The following is an 18,720-nucleotide window of genomic DNA, read 5'->3' as shown; positions in this document are numbered from 1 at the left end:
GTGATTTCTTAGATGTGGAGGTCAAATTTCATGTTTTGATCTATTATTAGTCCTATCACTTTAGTGCAACTGACCTGTTCAATGGAATTCCCAATGGAAGAGGAAAGTGTAAAGGTAGTTACAGAATTTTGGTGGGCTTCAGAAGCGAACAGCAAAATCTTTATGTGTGTTTGAGGGAGGTTAAGAATTAGACTGGAGTAATTAAGCCAAAATTCTATGGAAGAAAAGGATTGCACTGTTAGTAATTGGAAATCCTATGTGAATTTGGCAGAGAGATAACTGTGGAGTCGTCTGCATATTGAATAATGACAGAGTTAACAGACTATAGAAAAAGATTGCTGATGTTTAATAGGGTAGGACCTAATATGGACCACTGTGGAATGTCTAGAGGAGAAGCACGAGGAGAGAAGTGGAAAGTAACCATTTAACCATATCAATTTTGTTGAAGTGGTAACAAATAAGACATGAGTGAGGAAAAAGTGAGAGACCTAAATGTGAAAGTTTTTGAAAGAGTTTCTGGGGAGAAACCATGTCCAAAGCCTTAGAGAGACTAAGAAAGACTGAAAATACCAAGACATTATTTCTATCTAGGTGAACTACCACCAAAAATTACAGCAGAGCTATTTCAGTACTGGGAGGACGACAAAAGCCATGCTGTGATTGGGATAGAATGATGTTACAGAGTAAGCAGTGCAGCAGTTAGGGGTGTATGCATTCTCCCAGGATCTTGGATAAGAGAGACAGAACAGCGGTAGGACTGAAATTACTCATTTGGGTACAAGAGTCATCTTTGTAGAGTAGAAGGATGTAGGACTGTTTCTAGCATTGGGGAAACTGACTTTCTTGTATGGGTCTATTGATTAGGCTACATATGAGTACGCAATAACATCAGCTGCAATTTTAAGGTACTTTGGGGGTGGACAGGGGCGAGGGTGGTTGTCTTGAATTTGGAAAGATATGTACTTATTTTGGAGGTATGAATATGACGAGAGAAGTAGTGACTTTAGGGAGGGGCAAGTTGTAGGATGCTAGGAGGAACAGGTAGGAGAAGAGTTGTAGTTCAAAAGGTGGCAAGTTGATAAAGTGGGAACTGAATATGTTGACAGTATGACAGGCTGGATGATTGGGATGTGGGTTGGGTTGTGATATTTCCAAGCTTTAAGGAGTTGAGATAATCCAGACTGCACGTTTTTGGGTGAGTCATTTGGATGGTATTCCCAAGAGTTTGGTAGACTTGGAAAAAAGACAGGGATTTGTTGGTTTTCCAGGAAATCCAAGCTGTATCCCACTATTTCATGAGCTGCTTGGTGGATGAAGACATCAACGGGGGCAGGGGGTTACATTTGATTTTATTTCCTGCCTGACTGGGGTTAGTTCATTTAGAGTATTTAGAAACGTGTCTGAAATGCAACACAACATGACTGAAAGAAAGAGTTTTTAGAATATTCCAGCTGTATTATGTGTAAGGTTTCACAGAAATCTTCTCTATTCAACTTTGTGTAGTTTCTTACATAGCTGAATTTTGTAGATGTAGGTGTGGGAGAGTGACACTGAATAATGAAGATGGGACAGTGATCACTTAAACACTCAGAATAAACACATAATTTGGGTCGTATTGTTGGAAATGTTTGTTAAAATCCAATCTGATGTCTTCTGTGCCTGATGATTTGTTAAATCTAACAAGCGTGTTTATGACCTCAGTAAAGATTTAGAGCTTGCAGAAAACAGAAGATATATTTGGTATAGTACACTAGGTATACTGGCTGCAGGTGATCCAGTTAATTTGCGCTATTACTGCATAATGTTAAGAGTTTTCCAATTCATTTTACACTGTTGCATCTAAGACAATTCCACCCTCAGATTTTGTAAACGTTTTCCCTGTCATAGTACTATGTATGGATGTTTTCTTAAAAGGGAGAATTTCTCTTTTGGCTGAAGGGAAGCAGAAAAGAACGAGCAGTCACACTGAATGAAAACATTATTTTGGGGACTAAGACAATGTGATGCCATAAATAACTTATTAATGCATATTTAGAAAAAAAATATGTAGCAGCTTTTCAGTTAAGGAGCAAAGTGTCGTTACTCTGTTTTATTTGATTTCATAAACTAAATGCATTCCTGAAAGTAATCTGTCACAACAGCATTTTGCATATTTTATGAGTTCTGAGAGCCAACGTTTCTAAGAATTCTTTGCAAAAACAGCCAGTTTTGAAGAATAGGACTACTCTTATGAACACATTCTTTTTATAAAGTATACAGTTCTGTCAGCTCTGATAAACACAACCTGAAATAAAATACTGTTCTCACTTAAAAAGGAACAAATTGCTTTAACAGTGTCCAACAAAATATTTCATTTTCAGCTTCTGTTAACTGCACATGAAAATGATGGATTCAGAGCATTAAAAATAAAACATTGCTGTTACTAACAAGTGTCGATGTTTATTTCATTTTTTTCATCGTTAGTTAACCACTGCAACTGACATCCAAAATCCAGGACCCTTGTTGGCATGACCCACACTACAAGGGCAAGTGGAAATGCAATACATACAGATATGTGAGTCTAGGTGGACACTTAAGTTTCCTGTCATCTCCCCAAAGCACGTTCATTTATTGGCTATTCTGGAGTAACCAGATAAAAGCCTTGCAGATATGGGAAAAGCATGCAAACTCCACATGGGCAGTAGCTGGCGATCAGGACCACACCCTGGACTCCTGTAATGCAGAGATCTTTGCCTTTGTCATTTGTATTACTAATCCACAGTCAGTTAATATATACTTTACAATTACCACAGTACACACACGCACACAAATACACACACAAAAATCTCTCTGCCTGTCTTGCATTTCGCATGTCCATCTCAACCTCATTAACCCTGTTATAGTGCAATACGCGTGCAGTAAAGTCTATGCACATATATTTAGCTCTGTACCTCCTCTCAACCATAAGTTACTGGTAGTGCTTAAGCTTCATGGACAACGCTACCCGGTAACATGATCATCACACTCCTGTAACAGTAATTCTAAGGATGAATAGAGATCAGATACATGCTTACTAAAGTTAAAGTGAGTTTTAAAACATATTACAGACTGTAGGTTTGGGGACAGGAGAAAGATGTTTCATAACAAAAACATTACTTTCACTGCTTTCTTACATGCAGACATGCTCTGAATATATTAATGCTGCTTTAAATGTAATGTATAACCTAAAAATAATGCAACCCTGTAATTGTAAGCAAAACAAGACAGAACTTGAGTAATATAACCTGTGATAGTATGCAAAACACACAAGACACATTATCAAAGCACCTGCCACCCTAACAGTGATCTTGTAGCATATGTACAGTTGAGTTGTAACAGCCTTAATATGCTGCAAAGTAATATTTCACCCTCCATTACAAAAATGCAATGCTGCTTTTTAATAATATATTACATCCTTACTGTTTAAAAAAGAAAGCTATTCTCATTAGTTCTGGTAATAGTGCATGCTTTATAATCCCAGTGGTACACTGGTTCATTTTTATTTCCTAGTACCAAAACGCATGGAAGGAAACTCACATCTGTCATTTGTCCCTTCCTATTAGTTGTAGCAGTATTTCCTGCAAGACATTAGCCTGGAAATCGAAGTATGCCAAGTAACATAGCTGGGAAACCTGTTGTCTTTGCTAACCTTTCCAAGGGTCCTCAGGACCTCATCCATCACTATTCCTTTTCCACAGTCCATGTAAAATATTAAAGTAACTATACAGTGTTGCTTTTATTTGTATTATTCCCTGAGATTTCTTGTTCTATTTCTGATCTTAAAAGTTTTCTCTTTCCATTTGATCTCTGCACTGCTGATTAAGGGGAGAGGAGGTCAGAAGTCTTCTTGGAGAATGTAGTTTTCAAGCTCATAGTAGCAATGCATATACTTATGGACATCCTACTCAATATTTGCTTCTTTGTGTGGTTAAGAAGATGCCAACTGACCCAAAAGCATGTGAGGACTGATTCCAATGTACTTTAAGCATGCTGGTATGGTGCCTCTGTTCCTTAAATGCATAAATACTTAAGGGAGCTGTTACTGGTGTCTACACAGGGCCAATTAAGTGGTGAGCTCTGACCCAGGGCAGGTAAGGCAGCCACTGAGAGTGCATTCCCATTCTGTAGCCACTCAGTGGCTATTCAGCTTCTCAGCTAATAAAATAAGATTCTCCTTCCCCTACAGATATTCTCCCATCAACACACACACTTTCTCATTATGCTGAATCATCTATGGATATTGACCTGCATGCCCATTTTCTAACTTCCATGTGCAATCAAGCCTTATGATTATGGGAAAGAAGTCCCTCACATACTTCCTGAACCACTCTCAGACTGACCTGTTTCTGCTTCATTCAGGTCAATGTCAGTTACACACAGACATTAAGGTGTCAATCTACTCTGCATCTCCTAAGTTAGCAATACTTTGATTTCTAACAATTTCCTCACCTGCAACTCCACTCTTTCAGGCCTTCTCCTCTACCAATTTCATCACCACGTGATAAAGCTTGTAAATTACACATGCGATGGCATAATAAGAGATTCGGCTTGACACAAGTCTGAAATGGCTTGCACAAACCATGGAGCACATTACCTGGTTCAGGTGTCAAACAGAACTGGAAATAGCAGCTGGATTTCAAAGTAAGAAAAGTAAACACATACTACCAGGCACCATGGAGTGCTTGAACAGAGAAACTAGATACTGCTTTCTGCAGTATCACTACAGACCTTCACTTACTCCAATAGCTGGTTTTCCCACCTCAAGATCTAAGATGACGGAAGATCATTCTGCAAAAGCACATACTTGGTTCTGCTATTCTAGCCATACTGTCAAAATAGCCAAAGTGTCAGTTAGCCCTGTAGCGGTCCACTGGCATTACTGCAACCAATCTCACAGCCAGAATAAAGGGAAGTCGTTTTTTTCTAACATTTGATCATTAGGGAGAAATCAAACTGAGGGATGAGGCAGAATGCTGAGAAATCTAAACCCCATGTAAAACAGGAAAACTACCTTCACTCCAACTCTGTTCAAAACTTTAGAATCCTTTTCAGGCAGCAAGGTGACATGTAGTAGTTTATTGGCCTGCAATGATCTGAAAAATCTTTTTCAAGATGACAAGTTCTCCCTTCAGTCACCAGAAGCATCTGTGTTTTCGTGAGTAGATAAAGCAATATATGGATGACTTCACACCGTAAATATGGAATCCCTAATTAAAGGCTCTCTGGAAGGGCTCACCAAAAGGTATACCCTCCTCATTCAGGCATTTTTGGGATGGAATAAATGGGAGCCACAGACCACTGCATGCTGAATTTCATAAGCCTGAGGATATGTCCAAACTAGGGGTAATCCAATAGAATGTATAAGAAGACAGATGGATGGATGTGACAGTGTAGCCTGAGAAATAAGGATGTTGGGGGTCCTCAAGGACTCCTTCCCAAGATAGAGAGGAAGAGATATTGAAATGGACACTATCTGGCTACCTACAAAATTTCTGTTGCTCTGCACTTTTATTTATATTCTTGAAAAAGCTTCAAAATACTGCCACTAATGCCTTTTTAACAGATTTAACACAACTCCTCAATATCAGATACTTCATCAGTAAAAAGGTCTGCACAAATCAACTCGTTAAATAACAAAAACAAAAAAAAAAACATAAGTCGCATGGTAAAATCACAATTACTTTAAAGGGCTGTTTTTAAAAAATATCTTTAAGCTAACACTAATTTCGTGGGACATATACAGCATTTAAAATAACTGCCAACTTAATTCCATGAGTCTCATAGAAACAACAGAATTAAATTGTCAGTTATTTTTAAATTATTCTTTTGTTACATTTCTAAGACTGTGATATCTGGAGTTTCAGTTTTGGTTTTATTTATATTTTATTTACATTCATACACTTATTTTTACCTTTAAGTGTAGACTTAAAATATTTGATTTGGCTGTTCAGCAATGTATACTTTCATTTTTTAAGAATTTAACTTTAAACACACTGAAATTTGATCATTATAGCAATGGCTGTGTATTAGCATGATGACATTATGAATGATCATGCCTGGTATCTCTACGGCTTTTTTCTTAAGGATTGCACTATACTTCACTACTATGGCGATCCCTGTTTTCCTTTCCACCTTAAAATTCAATAGACTTAAGAACAGACTCACTAGGCTGTAGCCTAGACTGAAGATAGGTGTATTGACATTGTGAATCCCTAATGTCCTTCTGAGTCAGACTATAGAGCATACTAGAAAATGGAGTGAAGAGTTTCAGTATTAACAGTGTTATGAGAAACTTTGCAATATGGAAGAACACAGACCAGATCAAACTTAGTTTTTATATCGCTGCTTGCCTTGATTTAAAAGCCACTGTGGATCAATGATCACTTGTGGACTTCAGTTTTCTCTGTAAATAAGTTATGAGAGGTTATACAATGCTTACTTTCACAGCTTAATATTTTTTGTTCAACAAATTAATGCTTTGGATGATTTTTATTCTTTCAAATCGTTTTATCAGTGATAGCAGTTTTTTGCCACCTGGTCTTTTATAGCAGAGTGGCTTGACATTATAGCCACCATTTTTTAAACTTTTTTTTTTTTTTTAATCTGAGCATACTTATTTACTAATTTACTGCTAACCCTTACACATCTTTTCTTGAAATGACCAAAACTCCATAATTCAAATTCTATATTTTAAAGGTGTATCTTAAGTATTTATTTTTTATTTTTATTACAAACTGCATTTATATCTGAACATATTTACAAGATTAACACTTACTTTAGACACTTTTTTTTCCAAGAAACAGAATTCAATAATTTGAATTTTATATTTTGGAGGTGTATCTTAAGTATTTCTTTGAATCTTTTGTTACAATTGGCTATTACATAACCTTTTTTCTAATCATGTATTATTTTACCAGCAGTTGCATATTTTGATCTCACTATTCCTGATTCACTGTATTTAAAATGGCATTGTAAAGTGCTCTGAAAAACAATAAAACCTGGAGTTGAGTTGATTTGAGGAATATAATAACCTATTGTTCTGTTTACATGAAATATGTCCAATAACAATTTTTCTGGACACCAGCATGTTATGCAGTGATTTTTATGTAGAAACTTATATTTATAAGAAACTGGTTAAACATAATATGCACTCCTGCTTTGTTTTTCACAATGTGGTTCTAAGTCAGAAGATACAAGCGATGCTAATAATCTCTCTGCTGAAAGTGAGTTGGCCTCAAAGGTAACAAACATCACTAACACAGGCTCTAAAGCCACAAAGCTTAATGAATACAAACATAACAGTAGGATGTAATGTTAGAAGGATGCCATATTTAAGCAAAAATCACTGACTGCGCATGAGTATATCAGGATGTACTTACGGTCGGTGTGGTTTGGTCATGAGGGTGAAGCCTGAGTGATTAAACAGAGCCAACCAGGGGTAAATCCTGATATACCCACACCCAGTCATGGATTACTGCTACTGTACAATTAACATTATTTAAGAAAGAAATTACTTGCCTTTCTTAAATAATGTGTTAGTGTAGGGGCACGTCAGTCTTATTCTGCGTTCTCCTTCGTAGACTGATTTAATTCATATGCATATGGAACTTCTGTTTTCATGTTTGCACAATACATCAGTGCAGGAGAAGTGATGGAGAAAACAGAATCACCATTGCTGTTTATTATTTTTAACAGTTTTTATGAAGGACAGCACAAACATATAATGAAAATCAGGCAGGTTTCTGTTTAATTAATTTTGCAGAATGTACCTGATTTTTCTTAAATTTTGCACTGTCCCTTAGCATATACCAATAGAAAGTCTGACAGCTACTGTTCTTAACAACCAAGGTAGTGCTATTGTACAGAGAAATATTATTCATCTTCCTGTCAGTTTAATGCACGGTTCCATCACACAAAGGTAATCATTACCGGAAAAGGAGATATTTTACAAAGCTGTAATAAATTAATAGATATTAAAATTGACAGGCCTCATTTTTAATTTCATTAGCATGAAAATTTTGAAACAGTACTTAAAATAATAAAGAAAATAACAACATTCAAAATGAGCACAACACTACCTATTATTTTTAACTATTTTATTGTAAAACTGTACCTTTTTGTATGAAGTATGTTTCACAATGCAGTGTTTTGTATTTAAAGCAAATTGCTCAAGTGACCTATTTTGTTAAAACTACCCTGCCAGATTGGAACTTGTTTTAAAACACTTGAATAAGGACTCATTAGCATGAAAGCTTATATACATACTTTGTTTTAATAAGAGTATCCTTTCCATTGTTTCCTCATGAAAGTACAGTTGTGTAAAACCTTATCATAACAGTAGATATCATTCTCTTCACAGCTGCAGTATTCTTCACTACAGTGATCTCCTGCCAAGGATTACCCAACATCCCGCCAGTATACCAAAGCCTTTAAATCTTGTATGCTCCCCATTCAGGACATATGGCATAAAAGGGATCTATGGATGCAGGTACCCAGAACTGAATTGCCCCAATACAGAACGGTCTCCACAGGACAAAAGAGGCTATGCACATCCAGAAGGAAAAAATGTATATGGAAAAGGGGGACCAGCAGCAAGAGGGAAATCAAAAGAAAGCCCAAAAGATAAAAGTGAGATGGAGGCATTGAATACTGCAACAGTGAAGAGAAGGGCATCTACTGTGTGAACACCTTACCATAACAACTATACTATGCCCTTCTATATCACTTTTGCAGTACTCTTCACCACAGGGAGAGTACAAAAGCTCGAGAAAAGGACTGGGAGGTAGAAGAAAGGGAAGAACCCTCAACAAACCCATACAGAATGTCTATAGCAAAACCTGCTCTGGCCCTACAAACAATATTGAATTTATAATGCTTAGTAAAGGTGTGCACTGATGACCAAGTAGCAGCTTTAAGGATGGAATTTGTGTCCATCCCCTTGAAGAGAATGCCAGAAGGGGCCTCAACTCTAGTGGAGTGAGCCCTAATGGAAGTAAACAAGACATCTGCAATGAAAAGAACAACAGAAGGAAATGGCCTCAGAACCTAGTAGGAGATGGTTTGCTTAGAAACAGCCAAACCCAATATCCTGGGATGAAAAGAAGCAAAAAAATGGTCAGGCTTACAAATGGTCCTTATTTAATCCAAATAATACCGGAGCTGTCTGTGCAAATCCAAGGCATGTAGAACCCTCTCAGTAGCAGACTGAGAAGAGAGGAAAAAAGGAAGTAAGTTGTACTGCCTGATTCAAAGGCAACTCATTAACTACCTTGGGCATAAAAGAAGGATTAGTACGAAGGGACACCCTGTCCCTGTGAAAAAAACAAAAAAGAAAGGGTGGTCACAAGGGCCTGAAGCTCAGAAACCCTCCAAGCAGAACAGCATGCAATACAACAGTGTTCCAGGTACAATGTTTTGGAAAAGCTGAACCTGCAGGCTCAAAGGAGCCTGGGTCAATTTTTCTGAAACAAAATTAAGGTCCCATGGAGGAGGAATAGGCTTCTTTGGGGGCCTAAGAAGCAGGATGCTTTTAAGAAAAGTACAGTTTTGTACCTACCATAAATGTAGATGTTCGAGGATCCCCATTGCTGCAGTCCTTACTATTGGGTATAGTCCGCATCCAGTCGGCCCGAATACCAGAGTATAAGGCTGACGTCGGTCAGGGCGCATTAGACTGACGTCAGTACGTCAGGGTACTAATGCGCATGACCGACGTCATATCCTCAGTCTTTTCTTGCCCCAGATGTCAGAAGACCCTAAAAAGACAAGGCCCAAAATACCTGCACCAAAAATATGCACAATATATACAAGAATATATACAAAAATATAAGCATGTAACCTCACCTACACAACCACCCCTAAACACAGAGGGGAAGGAGGGAGGGTAAATTGGACTGCAGCAATGGGGATCCTCGAACATCTACATTTATGGTAGGTACAAAACTGTACTATGTTCTTCGTTCCCCATTGCTGCAGTCCTTACTATTGGGTAGAATCCCAAAGCAGAGGTAAGGGAGGCTGGCAAATCATAAAGAAGCAGGAGCTGACAACATGCCTTGCAAAACAGCTGTGGCAAAACCAGCCCTAGACTTAGAGTAGATAGGAAGGTGATAATGCTTAGAGAAAGTATGCACTGAACTCCAAGTAGCTGCTTCCAAAATATCCTTAGTTGCCACCCCTTAGAAATGCTGTTGAAGTGGCAGTAGCCCTAGTGGAATGAGGCCTAATCCCAGCTGGAATCTCCTTGCCATGATGGGAATAACAAAATGCAATGCAAAAGCCAATCCACCTAGAAATAGTTTGTTTTGACACAGGCTTGCCCTGTGAACTCAAAGCAAAAGAAACAAACAACTGCTGAGACTGCCTGAAATCCTTAGTCCTGCTTAAATAATAACGCAATTGCCTGTGTACATCTAAAGTGTGCAAAATCTTTTCCCCTTTATTTTGGGGGTCTGCATAAAAAGTAGGCAAATGAATAGTTTGGTTTAAAGCCACACTAGAAACCACCTTAGGCATAAAGGAAGGATTAGTGCGTAATGATACCCTATCCTTATGGAAAATCAAAATGGCTCTACTGCCATAAGGGCCTGCAACTCAGACACCCTTCTTGCAGAAGTAATAGCCAACAGAAAAGCAGTCTTCCATGACAAGTATTTCAATTCAGCAGTAGCCGCAGGCTCAAAAGGTTGTAGAGTAAGTTTTTCCAACACAAAATTGAGATCCCAAGCAGGAGTAGGAGCTCTACGTGGGGGTCTTATATTCTGTGCCCCTCTAAGAAACTGCTTGAACAAAGGATGCGAAAACAATGGTGGGTCACAATCATAGTGAGCTGAAATTGCTGCAGCATGAATCTTAATGGAAGAGAAGGACAAACCCTTGTCCAATAACTCAGTAAGATATTGAAGAGCCACACTCAAATTAGGCTCAGAAACCTGCAAATTCTTTGCTGTACTCCAAAATAAAAATCTCTTCCATTTTTCTCGTACACTTTCCTTGTACTAGGTCTTCTAGCTTCCATAATCACATTTAAAACTTGTTGAGGAAGTTGAGACCTGCTGTGTTTCAACACAGAATATGCCAGGCTGTTAGATGAAGAGAGTGAAGCTTGACATTGAGCAGATGACCATCCTTCTGAGATAACAGATGAGGAATCAGAGGTAAAGGCCATGGAGGCTTCCTTACCAGACTCCGTAGTAGTGGGTACCAGTGTTGCCGAGGCCAATCTGGAGCTATCAAAATCATCCTTGGCCTGTCTTGTCTGACCTTTAATAGTACCTTTGGAAGAAGAGGCAGAGGAGGAAAGGCATAGACATGAAGGTTTTTCCAACTGAAAGACAGAGCATCCACTTTCCAAGCTGTGTGATGAAACCCCTTTGTGCAATACTGTGGCAGCTGGTGGTTTAGTGGAGAAGCGAACAGATCTATGTCTGGAGTTCCCCATGACACTGTCAACTTTTGAAATACATGAAGATCCAGTTTCCACTCGTGGGGATCCATGATTTGTCTGCTTAACACATCTGCTAAGGAGTTCTGTGCTCCGCAGAAACCTTGCCTGAAGAGTTAGTTGCAAGCTTAGCGCAGTCTCCCATAAAATCATTGCTTGCCTGCATAGAGGATAAGAATGTGTTCCCCCTTGCTTGTTGATGTACCACATGACAGTTGTGTTGTCTGTTAGAATCAACACCTGCCCTGGAAGAAGTAACTCCTTGAAAGCCATTAATGCAAACTGGACTGCTAACATCTCCTTCATGTTGATATGTAGATGCTGTAGTCTGGCAGGCCACTTGTTCTGTATCCACTTTCCATTTAGATGAGCTCCCCAAGCAATGTCCGAGGCATCTGTCGTTAAAATCTGACTCGCCTCTGGCCGGGTCACAGAGAGTCCCTTGTTTAGGTGACATTCCTGAGCCCACCACAAAAATTCATTTTGAAGGCAAGGTATTATTTGAATGACAGTGTCCAAATCCTGGCAGTGCTGTGTCCATACATTTTTGAGATACCATTGTAGCTTCCTCATATGCAGTTTGGCATTGGGAAGCACCAGAATACAAGATGCCATGAACCCTAATGCTTGAAGGACTGTCCTTGCAGTCAGCACGGACTGATGAGATAGTTGATGGAAGTAAAGTGATAGACTCTTTTGTTTGTCTGGGGTTAAAAAGGCCATCTGGGCTGCTGTATTCAGTCTCACACCCAGAAAGCACATGTCTTGAGAGGGTACTAGACTGGACTTTATTTCGTTCACAGAATACCCTAGGCATCTTAGCACTGCTATAACAAATTCCAGATGCTGTAGAAGGTCTTCCTTGTCTTGAGCCAGAATCAGGCAGTCGTCCAAGTAAGGATAGATTTGAATTCCTTGAAGCCTGAAGTAAGCTATCACTGAGCCAGAACCCTTGTGAATACTCTGGGCGCAGTAGATAAGCCAAAGGGCAATGCAGAGAACTGATAATGAGAATTTCCAGCTCGAAACCGCAGATACTTCCTGCAACTTAGCCTTATAGGCACATGAAGGTAAGCTTCCTTGAGATCTAAAGTTACCATCCAGTGATCTTTGCCCAGCAGAGGTAAAAGCTGTTGTAACGTCAACATCTTGAACTTGGGAATGTCCAGAAAAGTGTTGAGGAGAGATAAATCCAAAATTGGTCTCCACGTGTTCCCCTTCTTTGGTACTAGGAACAGGCGAGAATAAAATCCTAGGCCCCTTTCTGATACAGGGACTGGCTGAATGGCCCCATCTGGAGTAACTGAGAAACTTGCTTGTGAGCCTCTTTTCTTTGTGGAGGAGGAACGTCTGGCATGCCTTTGAAAGGGGGCATTGTATGGAAATAAAATCTGTAACCGTGGTGAATGATATCCAACACCCATTTGTCTTGAGTAATTAAATCCCAATTTTCTTTGAAAAGAGACAGTCTTCCTCCCAAAGGAGCTGCCAGACGAGAATCTACTGGCAGCTGAAAAGACAGGTCATTGGGTCTGTTTACGAAAGGACTGACCCCTGCCCTCACCAGAAGTCTGAGCAGGTGAACTCCTGTTCTAGGCCTAAAAGAACCTTGAGCCCTGCCCCTACCACGTCTAGACCTACCCCTAGACTGGGAATCATAAGCAGGATATGTCCACCCCTTAGCAGGCCAATTTCTACTAAACTTCGGTGGCTGCACCTGCAAAAATCTTTAACAGTTTGCATAGACTTAGCTTTGTCCTCCATTTTCTTTAAAACTGCTTCCACAGGCGATCCAAACAACACATCAGACTGTAAAGGAGCATCCAAAATCCTTGTCTTAACATGCTCAGCTAAATTCTGATCCTTCAACCAGGCATGCCTGCGAAGAACAGAACTAGTAGCAGCCACCCTCGAGGAGGCCTGTACAGCATCAAAACCACATTGCAAAGAATGCTTACCCACTTGTTCAGACACATGAACCAAATCCAGCAACTCTTTACACTCAATACCTTCCGCCAAAGCATCCACCTTAGATTTTAATTGTGAAAGGAGATAATTCTGATATTTTAGCATGTGAAACTGACAATTCAATGCTCTCATGGCTAGAGTGGAGGAAGTATACACTTTCTTTCCCCACCTATCCAAAGCCCTTGCCTCTTTATCAGTGGGAACAGGATTCTTAATCACAGAAGCTTTAACACCTTTAGGCCCTTGAGAAATAGTTTCTGGGTCCGCCCTAGGACTCTTAAACAAATACTTATGAGCTGCGGGCACCCTATAATACCTATCAGGCTTAACAGGAGCAGGAGGCAAAGAGTCAGGGTTCAGGGAAGCCTCTGCAAAAACATCTTCCACCACATTCAACACAGGAGGAATAGCTAAGGGCCTATGCTGGGTAAAACAAGAATTCCCTAAGCCTTTTCCTGGAATCAGAGTAATCCTGGCCTTCCCATTTAAAGTGCTCCCTCATGGAATGCAGAGTCTCTGAAAATGAGAAATCCTCAGGAGGAGAAGCTGTAGGAGTGGAAACATCCACATCAGAATCAGAATAAGTAGGATACTCCTGCAAGTCCTCCAGAAGACTCTGAAGCCTCTGAACACTGTTCAAAACTATCAAACTCGGTTCCACCCTAGGCCTCTTATCAGGCGGGGCATAGAACCTCTAATCATAGTAATCAAATCTTCTGCCATTTTAAGCATATGTTTCTTAGGTACAGAACCCGAAATGCTAGGAGAAGCCCCCACTGAAGCTGAAGTAGGCCTACCTCTCAAAGAAGTTTTGGCAACAGAAGGAGAGGCTCTAACTACCTTGGGAAGAGAGGGAAGAACAGTTACCTGAGAAGCCCCTCAGCCTGGCCTACCTCCTGAGAAGGCACATCCTGTAACAGTAAAGTTTCTGCCTGAGACTCCATGGAAACTCCTGGCAAAACCTCTGGCTCCACTGAGCCTTCTAAAGAACCGACGTCCGGGACTGCCAGTTCATCAACCCTAGACTTCGCTGTTTTGTCCTTGCGCTTCTTGGAAGCGGGTGTGCGAGCATCCGACGGCATTTTATAATTGCAACGCTTCCCAAACACTAACCTGGCACAGTCTAACCTCCTCTTAATAGTGCGTTTGTTAAACCTAGCACAAGAGCGGCAACCAACAACGTCGTGCTCAGGCCCTAAACAAGGTATACACAAGGTATGGTAATCCCTATGAGGTATCTGTTTCCCACAAGAAATACAGTTATTCACTTTTCTGACATCCGGTTAAATACTGAGGCAAGAAAAAACAAAATGTTCCCAACGGGTACTTAGCCAACTCTGTTTCGGTCTGAAACTCCGGTTTCGGAAATATTTCAGAACGCCAACCTGCACTCGCAAAACTGCTTCTGCATCGGACCATGCGGCAAAAAAGACTGAGGATATGGCGTCGGTCATGCGCATTAGTACCCTGACGCACTGGCGCCAGTCTAATGCGCCTGACCGACGTCAGCCTTATACTCTGGTATTCGGGCCGACTGGATGCGGACTATACCCAATAGTAAGGACTGCAGCAATGGGGAACGAAGAACATCTGTTTGACCTCAGTGAGAAGCCAAAGGGGGATTCACGGTCAGACAGGCAGAAACAGCTGACAAATTGGTCTTTACAGAAGAATAGGCCAAGCCAGACTGGAGCAACTCACAAAAATAGGAGAGAATCAAAGGAATCCCATTGAAAATGGTTCCTGGTTATGAGCATGGCATCAGACACAAAATCTCTTCCATTTGAACATAATTTTTGGTTGTAGGTATTTTTTGATTTCTGTAGAACCTCTTGCACATCCTCAGAAAAGAGTTGGCTAAAACAGATCAAAACCCTATTACCCACAGTGTCACTAATGGTAGACAAGTGAGGATGAGTGACCCCTTGTCCTGTGTGAGGAGGTTCAACTGGTGAGGTAACCCGTGGTGACTGCACATGGCAAGATGAATTAAGAGGTGGAACCAGTGCTGTCTTGGTCAAAAGGGAGTCACTAGCAAGAGTTTTGGGGGGGACCAGCTGAATCATCTGCAGGACTCTTGGAAGTAAGGGAAGGGGAGGAAAGGCATAGAAAAACATCCCCTTCCAAGGAAAAGAAAAGGTATCCATCTTCCATGCCAGATGGTATGGCACTGTGGAAAAGAAGAGAGTGAGCTGCATGATCAGAAGGGAGACAAAAAGCTCGACTTGAGCAATACCCCACAGACAGACTATGCCCAGAAACAGGTAATTGTAAAGCATCCTTTTGTAAGCCTGTGTTTTGGACCTGAACAAAACATCTACACTAGATTGTGCTCTAAAGGAATACATACTGCCTGAAGAGTTAACTGATAATGGAGAGACAGATTCCAGGCCTGAACAGCCAGCCTGCAGAGAAGGTAAGACGTTGTGCCCCTCTGCTTGTTGATATACCACATCACTGTGGTGTTGTCCATGTAAACCTTCAGGGGGCTGGGCAAGAGCATGGGGTGAAAAGTCTGAAGGGGCAGAATCAAGGCTCTTACCTGTTTGATGCTGAAATGGTCCTCTTCTGAAGATGTCTGTGAGGGGGAGGCAAAGACCTTGAACTTTCAGGTGACCACAGGAAGCCCCCCACCCTATGCCCCCAAAGTTCTTGAGAAGGAACCAGAGGTTGAAAGGGCAGGCCTGAGTTGAAGACAAGTTGCTGAATCTACCCCTTGAAATCCCACTTCAGACAAGCAAGGAAAGGCACTCTGAAATCCAGACGGTGGCAATGCTGAAGCCAAACTGACTTGAGGTACCAATGAAGCTTCCACGTATGAAGTATGGCAAGAGGAAGCATTGGAATAGAAGAGGCCATGAATATCAAGGCCCGAAGTAACTCTCTGGCTGGAATAGCAGGAATCTTGCAACCCAGATACACATGATCTTGAGAGGGAGTCAGGACAGTCTTTTGAAAGTTGGTAGTGAATGCTAGACTTTGAAGGAGAGATATGGTGAACTCCAGATCCTGTAACAGGCAAATGATAGAAGGTGCCTAAAGCAACAAGTTATCTAGATAAGAAAAAATCTGAATGCCTTGGAGCCTGCAAAAGGCAATTAGAGGGGCTAGGCATTTTGCAAATATCCTTCGGGAACCAGAGAGGTCAAAGGGCATGAAAATGATAGAAAGAAACAGAGAAACATAAAAACATCCTAAAAAGAGTGTGAATAGGAATATGAATGTAAGTATCCTTCAGATCCAAGGACACCAGAAAAGCCTAAGGTTTTAAAGAGTAAACAGGATTTGAAGAATAAGCAACCTAAAAGAAGGAACCTCGAGAAAGGCATTGAGCAAGGAGAGATCCAGAATAGGTCTCGAACTGCCCTCCTTTCAAGGAGCCAGAAACATCCTGGAGTAAAATTCCTTGCCAACTTGAGAAGGAGGGACAGGTTGAATAGTTTGCTGGTCCATCTGGGACCCAAGGACCTCTGACAAATGACAAAGTTGTTCCAGAGGAGTTTGGGGAATCCCTGAAAAAGGGGGGAAGAGACTTCTATACCATGAAGTAACCCTGACAAATGACAGAAGGAACTCAAGGATCCGAGGATATGAGATGCCAGTTTGGAAGAGAGAGGGACAGCCAAAAAAACAGGGAACCTGGCCGAGGAGTGGGGGGCGCAAGATGTCAAACACATGCAGGCTTGTCAGATAAAGGAGGCTACTGGGCCACAGAAGCCTGAGAAGACGTAGCAGGAACTGCAAGCCTAGCAGTTTTCCTGTCCTTAGTGGCTTGACAGGCTGCCTGCAAACAAAAGCGTGCCTAGTGGGATAATTCCTCTGGAATCTAAATATATTTTTGTCTCTCCTATACCCAAAGTCCTGCAAAGCCATACCTTTTTCTTGAAGAAACAAACATATCAACAGCAGCAGTCCCAAAGAGATTCTTATTATCCAAAGGAGCATCCAGCAACTTGGCCTTAATGTCTTCAAGTAATGACTGCAGGGGAAGCCAAGAATTACTTCTCATGACAGACCCAAAGGCAGCAGCTCTGGAAGAGGTCATCAGCAATGTCAAAGCTACTCACTTGATAGAGTGACGAGCCACCTGAGAGGTAAACCCAAAATAGAAACAGCAGAAGATTTTGTCCCAGAATCACGGAGGTCAGAATGAACCTGACAAACCTGGACAATCAAGGCCAGAACATATCTGGTCATGTAGGTCTGGTAATTGATGGCCCAAAAGGACAAAGTAGAAAGAGTAGAAACCTTCTCACAAGTTCTCTCCATGGCCCTACTATCCTTATCCAAAGGCAGAAGCTTGGAAGAGGGCAAAAGTTTAGAGGACTTGTCAAAAGAGACTGACATCACAGCAGGTCAGCAGAAGGGCACAAAGAACTGACAATCCTCAGGATCATTACAGAACCAATCAGGTTTGTTTGGAGCAGGAGACTGAGAATCAGAAGATTTAGAAAGCAGCTATAAAAGATGTCTAACAAAGCAGCCAACACAGAAGGTACTGAACAAGGTTTAGGAGTGTCCACTTGAAGCAGCTCATACTACCTTTTCCGGATATCAGACACTTGAGAAGAACCACACTTAAAAGTATTCTATCATTTAACTACAGTGTCTCTAAAAGACAATTCTTCAAATGGAGACTCAAGACTAAAATAATCTTCATCATATAAGCCAAAGGGACCCATCATCAGACTCCAAATACTCAACTGAGGAATCGAGTTCCCTAGTCCATTTGGAATGAGTAGAAATCTAAGGGGGATTAGACACAGAAACCATTTGAGAAGGCTTCAGGGCCATTAAGGCATTAAACAGGCCCTGAGTAAACTCCTGTCATTCCCTTTGAGGATCTTTACACTGTACACAAGTATGCTTATTTTTCTGCTTTTTCTTGGTAGAGCTGTCAGCCCTAACAAACACTGGGGGTTTCAATCTTTGATGAGATTCAATAACAGTACCTGGTGCCCTCTTCCCTGATGAGAATCTCCAGAATCCCTGTACAGCCATCAGAGATGATCAATTGTAGTTCCCCCTTCACGTCCACAACAGATGACCACAAAGCATCCCTGCATGTGTGAAAGGAAGGATCCATGCCAGCCTCCAACAAGGTTGTGGCAGAGGAATCTGACATAGATACCAGATGGCCTACAGAGCAATCACCTGCTTCTAGACAAATGTCTGGTGGAGGCTGGACAGCTAAAGAACCCGGCACAGATTTCTTGGCCTTCTTACTTAACGGTACCTTGATGTTAGAAGATTTCACCATGCTACCCTGGGCTAACAATTTAAGCACACAA

The sequence above is a fragment of the Protopterus annectens genome, chromosome 1.part1 (assembly GCF_019279795.1).
Source record: "Protopterus annectens isolate FY-2018-M chromosome 1.part1, PAN1.0, whole genome shotgun sequence".
NCBI lineage: Eukaryota > Metazoa > Chordata > Ceratodontiformes > Protopteridae > Protopterus > Protopterus annectens.
This window is presented reverse-complemented; position numbering follows the sequence as displayed.